This window comes from Python bivittatus, unplaced genomic scaffold (genome assembly GCF_059951505.1).
Source record: "Python bivittatus isolate LINGU-HERP-01145 unplaced genomic scaffold, Pbiv_v1 ctg000660_np1212, whole genome shotgun sequence".
Lineage (NCBI taxonomy): Eukaryota > Metazoa > Chordata > Lepidosauria > Squamata > Pythonidae > Python > Python bivittatus.
The window spans coordinates 796,056-809,003 of NW_028277092.1; positions in this window are offsets into that span (position 1 = coordinate 796,056).

A 12,948-nucleotide genomic window follows, 5' to 3' on the forward strand; every position below is an offset into this window, starting at 1 on the left:
CAGGCAGAGGAAGGATATAGGGGAAAGCCCTGAGGTACCCCACAGTGGAGTTCCCATGGACTCACACACATCTGCTCCAGGATCACCAACTGGAAGCTCCTGCTCAGGCAGGTGTAGGACCACTATAAAATGGTGCCCCTGATTCCCAGTCTAGAAGGATGCTATGGTTGACAGCACAACCAAAGCGCAGCTGAAAGGTCAGGGAAGGTCAACAGGAATAGTCTCATCCCCACTGTCTTGGTCGTGATGAAAGTCATCCACCAGGGCAACCAGGGCCATTTCTGTCCCACGACAGTGCCTGAATCCCAACTCATAAGGAGCTAGATAATCTGTTTCCCGTAGGATCCTTAGCAGCATGTTCTCAGCAACCTTCTCTAAAATGGGGATGGTGGAAACAGAAGAAAGGTTGTCTAGATCCAGGGACAGCTTCCTCAAGAAAGGGCATACAGTGGCCTCCTTCAGAGCAGTGGCGTCATCCAGTCCCTCAAAGAAGCACTGATAATTTCCTGGATCAAGCCACTCATGCCCCACCCAGCCACCCAAAAGAGTCAGGAGGGCATGAATCCAAAATAGAGGGGACAGGATTCAGACTACAATGGGCTTGATCCACTTCCTCAGGGTCCACAAGCTCAAAAGAATTCCAGATCACATCACCGGATGGCACCTTGTCCACCACAATAGATTTTGCCCAAGTTACATCCAAGCAAAAGCAGATACAAGCAACTTAAATCTGTACAGAAACCCACAAATGCATCTGCCGCGCCTGCAGGCATTTCATCTTATCCATCTTTCCCTAAATGGGTCCAGGTATCTCTGAACAGTGCCACAGATGGGAATCTGCAGGTGTTATAGACATGGAGAAGAACTGTCACTTTACCACTCTTGCTCTCAGTCTTTTCAGCTACTTCTTTTCCTCCCCTCATCAGAGCCACCCAGGATAAGTGACTGAGCTATCTCATCACTTGGTACACCACAGATCAACCAGTCACAAGATGGAACTGCCCACCAAATGGTTGGAGAATTCCCCCAGGTGTCCCCTTGAAAACCTTCAGGAACCGCTGGACATCAGGGATCAACTGTTGCAATTGATCCTCTGTCCTTGTGGGGGTCCTGGGTGTCTGTGATCCATATCTTAACAAGGAAATAACACAAGCCCTGAGATGAGACCCAGCTACGTGGACCTCCCACATTTCAAAACTGCTGAGCCGCTTGGAAACATTCTTCATAGGACACACGATCCCCACAGCATTCATGACCACAAGTGATGGAGGCTGATCCTCTGCCTGTCTGGCATCTTGTCTAATCCCAACCTGGACACTGTCACAATCTGCCCCTAATACTAATGAGGGGGCAGATATGGTTGGAGGTTGTCCTGTACTGGAGACAGGATCCCCAGTAGGATCCCCAGTGTCTGCCCGGCCTGGCTTGTGACAGTGTCCAGATTTCAGTGATAATGAGAGGAAAAGGAAAGAAGGCGAAAAGTCACTGAGACAGAGGGGAGAGAAGAAAATACCCATAAGCTGCCAGTGCAGGGGGACCAATGTACAAATCCCTGTTCTGAGTAAGAAAAAATGAATGGCTTGGACAGGTCCTTTGGTTCCTCTGAGCAGCTCTCTAGTGACTGAGCTCTTAATAGCTTGTTAACGCCAAACTGTTTCCTGAAACTGAAGCATACCTGGTGGGTGGAGATGTTTACAAGAAATGGGTATGTTTTGCACATGATGGAAAGGGAGACAGCAGGCACGGGAGGGCAATGGCAATGACTATCAGATTTCTCCTGGACTGGAAGACACAGTCCTTGTTTTCTGCTCCCTGACAAATCACCCTCTCCACGTCTGAGCCTGGGAAGTGCCTTGTTTAAGAGTCTACATCGTTGGACCTGCCATTCTCCACAATTCTTCTCCCATCTTGAGTCTCCAGAAATTAAACAGTTGCATCTCTCTCCCTCTCTCTCTCTTGCTTTCCATCCTATGCACATCCAGAGAGGCGCAGACCTCACAATACCACTTTCCAAGCAATTGGAATAACTGTACCCAACATGTGATCCTTAACAGATCTAGGTCTATGTGATTCTGTCCTGGGCCCAATGCTGTTCAACATTTTCATAAATGACCTAGATGAGGAGATAGAAGGGATGTTCATCAGATCTGTGGACAACACAAAGCTGTCATGTCACAAAGTGTCAAGAAATGTTAAGTTGTATTTAGGTAGGAAAAACCAGACTACAGGTACAAGTTAGGCAATAACCAGCCTAGCAGTAATACTTGTAAGAAGGATCTAGGCATCCTGGTAGTCCATGGATTAAACATAAGCCAGCAGTATGCAACAGCTGCCAAAAGTTGGGTCTTGGGTTGAATTGCAGAGGTTTAGTGATCGCAAGTTCTGCCCCACACTGCACACCCCCTGCACTGGGCACACTGCACCTGGAATACCGCCCAGGTCTGGTTGCCACAATACATAAAGGACACTGAGGAACTGGGAAGAGTACAGAGAAGAGCAACAAAGATAGTAAAAGGTTTGGAGGCTAAATCCTACGAAGGGTGATTAAAGGAACTGGGAATGTTCAACCTAAAGAAGAGAAGGCCAAGGGGAGACACCATAGCCATCTTCCAATACATGAAGGGATGTCATAGGGCAGAAGGTATGGATTTATCTTATGGCCCCTGAGGACAAGACAGGAACCAATGAATGGAAGATTCACAGAGACAGATAATTCAAAATAAGGAGGAATTTCCTCACTGTGAAAGCTATGAAGCAATGGAACAGCCTACTTCCTGAAGTCGTGGGTGCTCCATCACTGGAGGTTTTCAAGAAAAGATTGGACAGCCATTTGGATGAAGATCCCTGCTCTGGGTAGAGGATTGGACTGGAAGTCCTCCAAGTCCTCTTGTTTTTACCAGTTGACAGTTCAACACATGCCTTGGCTTTTCAAAGCAGTGCAGGAACCACACAAGCCACAGATCGCACAGAAGCCAGAACAGAGACTGCAAAATAGGGAAGGGGAGTTGGCCAGGGGTCTACATTGTAAGATAGGATACCTGCAAGCAGATTTATGCTTACACCAGTGAAAAGCTGGGGGAACTGCTTGGGCCCTTATCCCAAACGGCTGTGCCGGGAAGTTCACGTTTATGGTGACAAACCGTGGCACAAATCTGGAGGTATTCCCTTTGTGGCACTACAGAACTGCCAAGGCTGAGCCTGGACAAAATTAAGCTCCACAAAGCAAGAAAAAAATGGAGCTAAAACGCCATAATCTTATAAAACAAATCCCCCCAAAGAGATTATCCATGAGCCCCCAAGACTTACTTTTTAACACACGAGAGCTCTGACAATGATCTTTAGATGCATGAAAGTTCACTCACAAGGAGGAGGAAGGACAGGCAATTCTTAAATGGTACCGACAGAAGAGAATCTCTGTAGCTCAGGACTGAACTGTGGAGTCCTTGGGGTTCTCTGAGCTTGGTTCTTTTCTCGCAAACGTTTCATTACTCAGGGAGCACTGAAGATGTTACCTAGCTGGGTAACAAAACATTTCCACTAAAACAACCAAGCTCAGAGAACCCCAAGGACTCCACAGTTCCTAAATGCTCAGATACTCTACTGAATTTAAGATTAATTCCCCAATTCAAGGCCTGAGTCTTGAATCAGAACTGAAAATCTAGCTGCAGTTTTCTCTGCTAGGACTGCTTTTGCTTCTCGGGGGAGATTCTGGAGGACGGCTGCAGCAACTTGGCACTCTAAGATGATCTCCATCTGGCAGGAAGTAAAGGCATCCGTAGATTTTACCATCCCTTCCCTCCACAGAGAGATGATCTCCCCGACGGCTCAAACAAATTTATTTAGGTACCTGCTTGCTAGGAAACCCAGGCCTCTTACTCAAACAGAACATGCCCATCGGTTGAGCGGGATGCAGAGGACCCAAAACCAAACCCGTTGGAATTGAGAACTCAACCTTCTCATGGAAGCAGGCAAGAGAACGTAGACGTTTGTATTTGCACCCCTTCCAGACTAAGACAGATTCAAGGCCACTTAGCCTCACTGTGCGGAAAGGCCTCCCGGGCCAGCAAACGCTTCTCACCGGCACTGCCCTCCAGCTGAGCACGTTGGTGTAAAAGGGGCAGCCCCTGGCAGCATCTTCGCTTTGAAGACTCTCCAGGTGCAGAGACCTATTCTTCGCCTAGTTCTGGAAATTGCTGGGGGAAAGAGGGTAAGACCTCTTCTATCCATCTGGGCTGGCTCTCCGACTTTAAACTGACAGATAGGCGAGGCGGCACACGGGCCCAGCTCCTTTTATTTTCACTTTCTCCACAATCTGAAGGAAGAGGACGGCCATCCAATTCCACTTCCCCATCTCCCAGTCTTTGCCCCACGAGGGTCTGCAATTTCTGCAAGAAATTTCTGATAAACAGAACGGAAATGAAGGCCACCCCGTCTTAAAACTCATCTCTCCTTGCCTTTTCTGCCCCCGTGCCTTGGCCGCAGTCTGATCTGCAGATAGGAGTAGATTAGCAGGCTTCACCCCGGTCCTCGGTATTGCCATGGATCAGCTTACTCTTAATGGGATAAAAGTACTTTCCCCGGAAGGGAAGGGAAGGGAAGGGAGAGGGAGAAGAAGGGAGGGCTCAGATGGAAACGGAAGGGAACCGGCCACACGCCTAAATCCTAAGAGAGTCCCTCCTTCCTTTTAATAGCTCGCTGGGATCAGTGAACGGCTTGACTAGGTTTTTTCTTCTGAGCGCGTCAAAGGGGAAAAGCGAGAGCTTCGGCTCAGAGCAGCCCAGCTCGTCTACGGTACCTGCCTCGGCGGCGCGTCTGCCCGATCCGTCTGGCGACGCTGCACCGAGCGCCGCGCTTTTCCGACGGTCCTCTCTGCAGCTGAAGCAGAAGAAAACTTCTTGCGCCGCCTCAGCGGTGCGCGCCCGCCCGCTGCCCTCGGCTGCCTCTCCTTGCCTCGGTCTCCCTGCCGGTGTTGGCTGCCCGCCCGCTGCCTAGTCAAAGCCTCCTTTAGGCGGGACCACATGGCGACCTCCAACTTTGCCAAGAAAGATTGAATGGAAGAAAGAAAGAAAGAAGGAAGGAAGGAAGGAAGGAAGGAAGGAAGGAGAGCACCTGACGGGGGCAGCGAGGGAGGACCGTCGTGACTGTCGGGGGTGGGGAGAAGACCAGCTCCAGCCGTCCCGCCCCGCAGAAGGAAGCCTTACCCCTCCGCCGCGTCCTGCTCGCCGCAGCGCTGCCCTCTCCCTCCCGAGGTAAGGTCCAGGGCGAGGGGCGGCTCCGCTTGCTCGCTCGCTCGCTCACGCCTGGCCTGCCCGTCCCGCAGCGCTGGGCGGGCGCGCAAGTTGGCCCTCGGGCCGTTCGGAGGCGGCCTCCATCCCGCCCAGCCGCCCCGCGCCCCTCCGGCAGGTGCTCGGCGCGGACACCGGGGGCGCACCTGGAGGCGCGCGCGCTTTATAGCCCGCCTGGCCGCGCGCTGGGTCGGTCCGGGCGCTTCCCATTGGCCGCTCGGGTGCTCCCCCCGCCGCCGCCCTCGCCGAGGATGCCATTGGCTGGGGGAGGGGGCCCGGGGCGGGGCGGGGGCCCGCGGGGAGCGGCAGACATCTGGTCCCCATGCATTTTTCATGCGGGGGGGCGTCGCGCCGCGCCTCGTCTCGGGGGCCGATCGGAGGAAGGCAGATTTCACCGAGCCGCCCCCCGCCGCAGCCGCGCTCCCCCAGGGAAGCCCCGCCGCCGCCGCCCGCGCTGCTGGCTGGCGCTCTGAGGGCGGTGGCGCCGCCAGCGCGGGGCTCCGGGGCCGCTCAGTACACGACCCGCAGCAGCGCCGCCCCTGCAAGGAGACCCTTGCCCGCCCCCGCCGGAGCTCAAGGGTCGGGGGCCCCTCGCTCCTCTCGAGGAGGAAAGAAGGGCCAACAACAGCCCTGCGAGGAAGCCCAGGGATGCTGGGACGACGGGATGGCTGAAGGGCGGTTGGCGCCCCACGTTTTTCAGTTCCTCATCAGTGCTTGGCGGCCTGCCCTGTTGAACGACCCAGGAAGCCAAGGGGCAAAAGTAAAGGGAAGGGGGATTGGGCTGCGGGGAGAAGTTGTAGGATGTTTCCTGAGCTCTCGCATCATACAGAGCACAACACAGCAATAAAGGAACTGCGATAATCAGATTGTTAACAGCAATAAGATTAAAACTCATTGGACAATCTAATTAGTCATCTTAGTTTAATGCAAGACAGTTTGGGCTGAACGGATTCACTGATTGCTTCACGCAACTCGCTAAACCTTATTGAATATTAATCCGTTTTCTAAATCTGCCTGATAGGGTTGTTTTTATTGCTGCTGATTCTTTGTGACCTGATGGTTTCTCCAGGATGGTCTATTGGTCCCGGCTCCCTCGGGTTCTGTGAGCTCCTGCCAGTGGGTCCAGCCGCCTTGCCCTCTGTCAGCCCCCGATGCTCTTCCCCAGCGACTCTGGCCCCCAAAGCTCTAAGCCGGGGCTTCCTTCCAGTGAGCAGCCTGGCTCTCCTTCATCTGCTGTTGAAGGACTTCTTCTTCTTCTTCTTCTTCTTCTTCTTCTTCTTCTTCTTCTTCTTCTTCTTCTTCTTCTTCTTCTTCTTCTTCTTCCCCCCCCAGGGTCTTCTCCACCATGTCCTCCAGTTCACAGTTCAGAAGCGTCCATGCTTACAGCCCCCCTTTCAGGGTCACGTGTTACAAGTGGGAGAACCATGGCCTGGGCAAGAGGTACCCCTGTGGAAGAGTGATGTCTCTGCTCTGCGATAGCTTGTTTAGATCTTCTCCCAAGGAGCAGATGCTGCTTTCTTTCACCATCTGTAGTCTGATTCCGCTTCATCTTCTCCATCTACTTGCACTGAGTTGGCACTGCCTGTTGCAGTCTCTGTCTGTCTATCCATATCTATCAATCATCTGTCTGTCTATCTCTCCTCAGCAGATGGGGTGTGCACTCACTTCTTTCACCTTCCACCAGTTTCCTTAAGTCTTCCTCACTTCCAGCCACCAAAATGGGATCATCAGCGCATCTGAGGGGGTTGATGTTTCTCCCAGCAGTTTTAATTCTAATTTTTATTTCTTCTAGTCTAGCATTTCTCATATTTTACAGATAAATTAAATAAATAAGGAGATCTTGCCACATGCTTTCCCCAATTTTGAGCCTTTTAGTTGTTCCATATTTCATTTAAGCCTTGCTTCCTATTATCACCACAACAGGCACGATACAGTAAAAAGAACCAAGGTTAAAACTAACCAAAACTGGTCCTAGAGACAGAACCCCAGCCCAATATCCTTGGTGCTTAATTCTTCCTTTAGCTCCCCAAATGCATTCTGCTCATCTGTTGTTCCTCACTGCCTTAGTGACACCCATGGGTAGATTTTGTCAACCTCGTAGTCAGTTTAGTTTCCTGCTTCTTTGCAGAAATGGGTGAGTTTAAGCATCTGCATGTCCGTGTGCTATCTTCTGTTGGTTCTGAGTGACACAATAGGTGGATTAAAAAAAAAAGATTAATACATCTTTAAATGAAAGCATTACAAGCCACCAAAAGCCAAGATGTAGAGGTACTGAAGAAAGAAGGGCAAGAAATCTCGCTGAGAAGAAAGCATGTTAACTGCTAAGCAAAGGCAAAAGACGACTAGGGTTAAAAGTGTAATTCTCATAAGATTGAAGTTGTTCCACTGACATTTCCAAGAATTCCCAGGATGCACAGCGATTCTGGAAGTTTTGAGAGTTGAAATGCAGCATAACTGGGCTGTGCTAGGTTGTGGAAGACTGGGGTTACATCATTCCTATTATAAAAAGTCACCAACACGGTTGTGAAAAAAAATCCAGCCTGCTCTCTATTTTAAACAGCAGTCTCGTCTCCAAAAATCGCCTGCTGCAGTTTGCATATGTATGTTTTTGCTAATGGTTAAGAATAGAAATTGTATATAAAGTGAGCAATCTAATTTCTCCATTACTCAGGGACCAAAAGGTGCTTATTGCTTCAAATCAAATCAAATCAAATCAAATCAAATCTTTATTATGGTCGTAGACCAGCATAAGGAGGGTGGGGTACAGTCAATTAAAAAGCATGACAGATACATCGGAGTTTATTAACAAAAAGCTGGCCACCATCTGAAACCATAGTGTGGCTAATTTGTGGCAGCATTGCGTGTTCTTTGAGCACAGTAACTCTGCACGGTTAACCTGGATTGCGAGCTTAGCTCGTTGCCTGAGCCCCACCAGTATTTCTATGATGACCAAATTGTGCTCCGAGGCGAATTAGGTGTGTCAATGAGCTTGCAATATCCATGTTCAGCCTGCTTCTAAAAGCTACACGACTTTTCCCAGACTGGTTTGTTTGTTTACCTCCCAGCCTTATTAAGTGCTCTGGAGAACTCAGAATTTGCTCACACTCCGGTGGCATTTTTCTCTTAATAACAGTAGTGCCCAGCTGTGGATTTTGGATCTGTTTTCTCATGTGCCCATAGGCAGGCTGGGCTTGGTTTTAGTTCAGCTACACCCATTCCACAAGGAAGACATCCTGGTTTCTGGAAAAGAGGGCATCATTTCTAAAGCCACGTGCTGACGCACACTTCTCCTTCGAGTGGCCCCGCACATTTCAGTGCAGTTTGCTTTTAAGTAACCCTGTTTGAAGTTGCACTGTCCGAGGTGCTGGACTTCCACTGAAATTTCTGGCTCCTTTTGTCAGAAATCTCTCCGTCTGGGGGATCAGAGGCCCCTGCGTACCTGAATGGTGGGCAGCCGGCGCGGCAGTTGTGCCCAGACAAATGCCCTCTGCCTTTAGAGCACAGCTCTTTGAACCTTGCAGCAAAATTCCCTGTCCTAGCAGAGAGGCACCCATTTGCAGAATCCAAGCACCCAGCGGGCCCAATGCTGGCCACGCTGCTGCAATCCTGTACCTGGGGAGGGAGGAGAAGGCAAAAGAAAGGCAGGGAGGGAGGGAGGGATGGCACCAGAGAGACAACATTTGGCAAGAGACGAGGTGACATATTGTACAGTCCCACGAGGGACCTTGGCTGGCCTGGTCTTGTCAGGCGAAGCAGACGGCATTAACCCTCGAAGGACTGACGGTGTCTCACTCTTGAATCCCTGAACATCGTTTGAAATTCAGGAGCAGCGGCAGCAGCTGGGAGAAAATTATGTTTTTTAAAATTATTGTTATTGTTATTGTTATTATTATTATCATTGATTTGGGTTAATATTAATAATAATTTGTTTTCATCAGTGGCATGGAATGGGGATCACCCTCCAGCCAATAGAGAGCTGTTGGCTTAACTTGAACTGTGGTGAATTTCGTAGCACTTAAAAAAAGTGGATCCCTCTGCCAAGGTGGAGCTGGGCAATGCCCGGCTGCAAAGTGGGTTCTTCTACTTGCTCCGGGGAAGAGGCCGCCGAACACGATGAAGCAAAACCGCTGCAAGAGGCTGGAGAACCTAGAAGTGGCCGCAAAGCGAAGCCTTGGCAGGCTGGATCAAATGTAGCCATAAATCACTGTCACGCCACGGAGTTTGGCGGGGCCTGTCAGCGTGTTCCAGGAGCGTCTGACATCTTCATTACGGGGGCGGGCGGGCAGGGGGAGAAGCCGGGGAAGCCGCGGGCGAAGCGGCCCGTCGAGAGGGACCGGGCCGAGTCGCGGCCGCAGCGAGGGGAGGACGGACGCCGCCGGGTCAGCCGGGATGGGTGCGGGGCTGCCGTCGCTGCGAGGGGGCATTCTAAGCCCGCGTGGGTCTAGGAGGGCCGCGGGAGCGCTCCTGCCGGGGACCCGCGGGCCCGTCCGCTGGCGCGCTTCGCCCGGCTGGGGACGGCAGGCCGCGGTCAGCCCAGGGGGTCCGGGCAGGGCTCTTCGCCAGAGGCCCCGAAACGGTGTCGCCGGCGCAGGAGGGGCGGGGGCGCCTGCGGGGCAAGGGGAGACGCCTCCCGGGGAGCGCCGCCCGGCCCCGCGCCCCGCCCGGGGGTCTCCGCGCGGGGCCCGACAGGAGGCTGCCCGGCTCGGCGTGGCCGCAATCTGCCGCCGGGCCCGTGCGCGGAGCGCCCCCGTGCCCGCCTCCCCTGGCCCCGTGTGCTCCCAGCCCCCGGGCGGCTTTGTTCGCTGGCAGCCCGGAGCGGCAGAAGCTCCCGGCCACAATGCGGCCCTAATTGAGCCGGTCATAATCGGATCCAGCTAATTATGCCCGATCCCTCCGCTCGGCAGCCGCCCCGGCCTGTCCATCTGTCCGGCCCCCCTCCGCCGGGCCGCCTTTGTGTCCGTCCATCTGTTCGCGGCGCAGCGCCGCCGCCGCCGCCGCCGCCTGCCTGGCCGCGCGCCTCCCTCCGCCGGGCCGCGGGGGCCCCGTCCCCCTCGCCCGGCGGCTCCGCTGCCTGCCCGGCCCGCCGCCCTCCCTCGCCCGGCTCTCGCAGCTCGGGCGCCCCCCGCGCGGGCCGAGAGGGCGAGGGGTCACCCGGCGCCGCCGCGCCTCGGCCCCGGACTGCGCGGCCAGCCCCGGCTCGCCTTCGCGGCCGCTCCGGCCGACACTCGGCCCGGCCCGGCTGCGGTCCTCGGATCCCCTGCCAGCCACCCCCGAAGTTGATTTGCGCATCGGTTCATCTCGGAGGGGCCGCACAGGACCCGCCTCCGCCCTGAAGGCCTCTGCTCCACCTGGCTGGGGGGGTTATTCACTTCTTCATTGGGGAGATTCATATTCCAGCCCAGTTCATCCAGTTCCTCCTGCCAGTTTTTCCCTGTAACAACCACCCCGTGAGGTAGGTTGGGCCAAGAGAGGTCACGTAGCCCGTGCAGTATATTTCCATGGTTGCGGATGAACGTGATCTCGGATCCCCGGGTTCTCATTCGAGCCCTTCACTGCTCTTCCAGGTGGCTGCTGGGAGATGATGATCATGATGTCACGCTCGGTTCTGGCTCAGCACAGCAGGCGACCCCCGGCCCTGGTGCTTGTGACACACGTTAATCTTAAGTGGGCTGTCTGCATCCAGCCAGTCTTAGCTTGTCTAATAAACTGGGGTGAGTCACCCCGAGCTCTATGCAGCGTCTCACCAGCAACCTCCTCCAGGTAACCCCACTGAAATTGGCAGCAACATGGTTGATTTCTACAGCCTTGCGGCGGGGGGTGGGATCCACTTTTCTCTAAAATAAGAGTGGAAAAGGGAAAGGTGGCTCTGGAGCTGGTTGAAGGAGCAAGGAGTACTTCCAACCCTCGGAAAATTGTTCCCTGCAATAAGCCATAGTTAAACTAACCACAGCTTAGCCAAAAAAGCCCCCGTGTCTTCGTTTCCAGATTTCAGTCCTGGCTTTGCAAAGAAAATAACCGTATTTAAAGCAGCCACAGGTAGAACACTGAAGTTAACCATGCGTTGATTAAAGACTGTAAAAGACGGGAGAGAAGAGGTCGTAAAACCGCATTAAAAGCAGTCCAGGAGAACGGGGTTTGTCTGGCACCTAAAAGGCGGTGGCATTCGTGCGCTGCCACAGCAACACGTCTGAAGACAGAATTCTGTCCTTCAGGTTTCAACACCGATCAGGCTTCCCCTCTGGATCTCCCCACTGAAGGGCCTTGTTGTGACAGTCTGGGCAGCCCGGCACAGCAGGGCACGGCACACGAGAAGACCAGCGGGGCTTTGACCCCACTGTGGTGCCCACCCTCCTGACTTTTTGGCCAGACCTGCGGACATCCCCGGCCAGACACGTTCAGCTAGCCCTGAAGTCATCTGTAAACTAAGAAGTTCTTTGTTCCTTGGGGTAAAGAGATGACGACGATGCTGATGATCTGAAATCCAGCTTTTCAGAATTTTTCTTTCCTTGTCAAAAAGGCTCCGGCTTTTCTATCTTATCACCTGGGTGGTGTTTCTAAGCTCACTTCCTTGTCAGAGGTGCAGGGTAGGGCGATGCTGCTGCTGCTGCTGCGGCGTTCTGTTACCTCTTTCCATCGCTCTGGAGTCCCCCAGCTGCACCTTTTCCTCTTAAGGCCTCCTCCGGGGAGGAATTCCCTCCCCAGAACTTTCCTGGAGATTAAACAGAAATTTGGGGAGCCAGGGAGGCTGCAGAGCGGATTGTGCAACGGAAATCAGATTATGCACAGCCACATCACGTAAGCGCGCAAATGCCACACTCTGCTAATGAGAATTTAGTCCAAATTATCTTCTCCTCTGAAAGAAATGTCTCGGTTAAATTTCTTTCTATTACAATGAATGAAGGCAGTTGGAAAAATGCAAAAGCACTTTTGGTCTGGGGGGGGAGGGAGGGAGGGAGGGAGGGAGGGAGGGAGGAAGGAAGGAAGGAAGGAAGGAAGGAAGGAAGGAAGGAAGGAAGGAAGGAAGGAAGGAAGGAAGGAAGGAAGATCAGCCTTTCCACAATTTCTGGGTTAGCATAAACTAACCAAGAGGGCCGTGTTTATCCACAGGAGCAACAAACCAATCAAACATGGCACATTGTGCAAGTGGAACCGCCAGGTCTTCCCCGATGTGGTTAATTGCATTGGGTGCACCTCCCCATCTGGCACCAGCACGCTCTGGAAGACCCCTCCCCGCGCCTTCTCTGGCTTTACGGGGAGCCCCTCCAAGCTAGGTAGCGGCTGTCACGAGGCTGGCCTCCCTCCCCCACTCGCCAGTTTTAAATCTTAATAAGCAAATAGTAAATTTAGCGGCCGGCGGGATGGGAGGCAGCACAGAGCGCACCTCCAGCCACAAAGGCAGCCGCCAGGACTGCGCTGGCTTCGAGTGAGGCCTTCGTCGACCCCCTCCGCCCTTGCTTCCAGGCTCCTGAAGTTGCAGGTCTGCAAAGCCAGAATTCAACAAAGATCCCGCTTGATTAACTGTTCCTGTTCCTCCTCCTTGAATCGCCCCCATATGTTTCCCCTCCGGGCAAGGGGAGGGCAGCTGTTGCCTTTCTACCCAGCCCATCTTCCTTCTGCCTCCAGGGAAGCAGCTGAGCTCAGAGACTGGGCGAGGCACATCCAG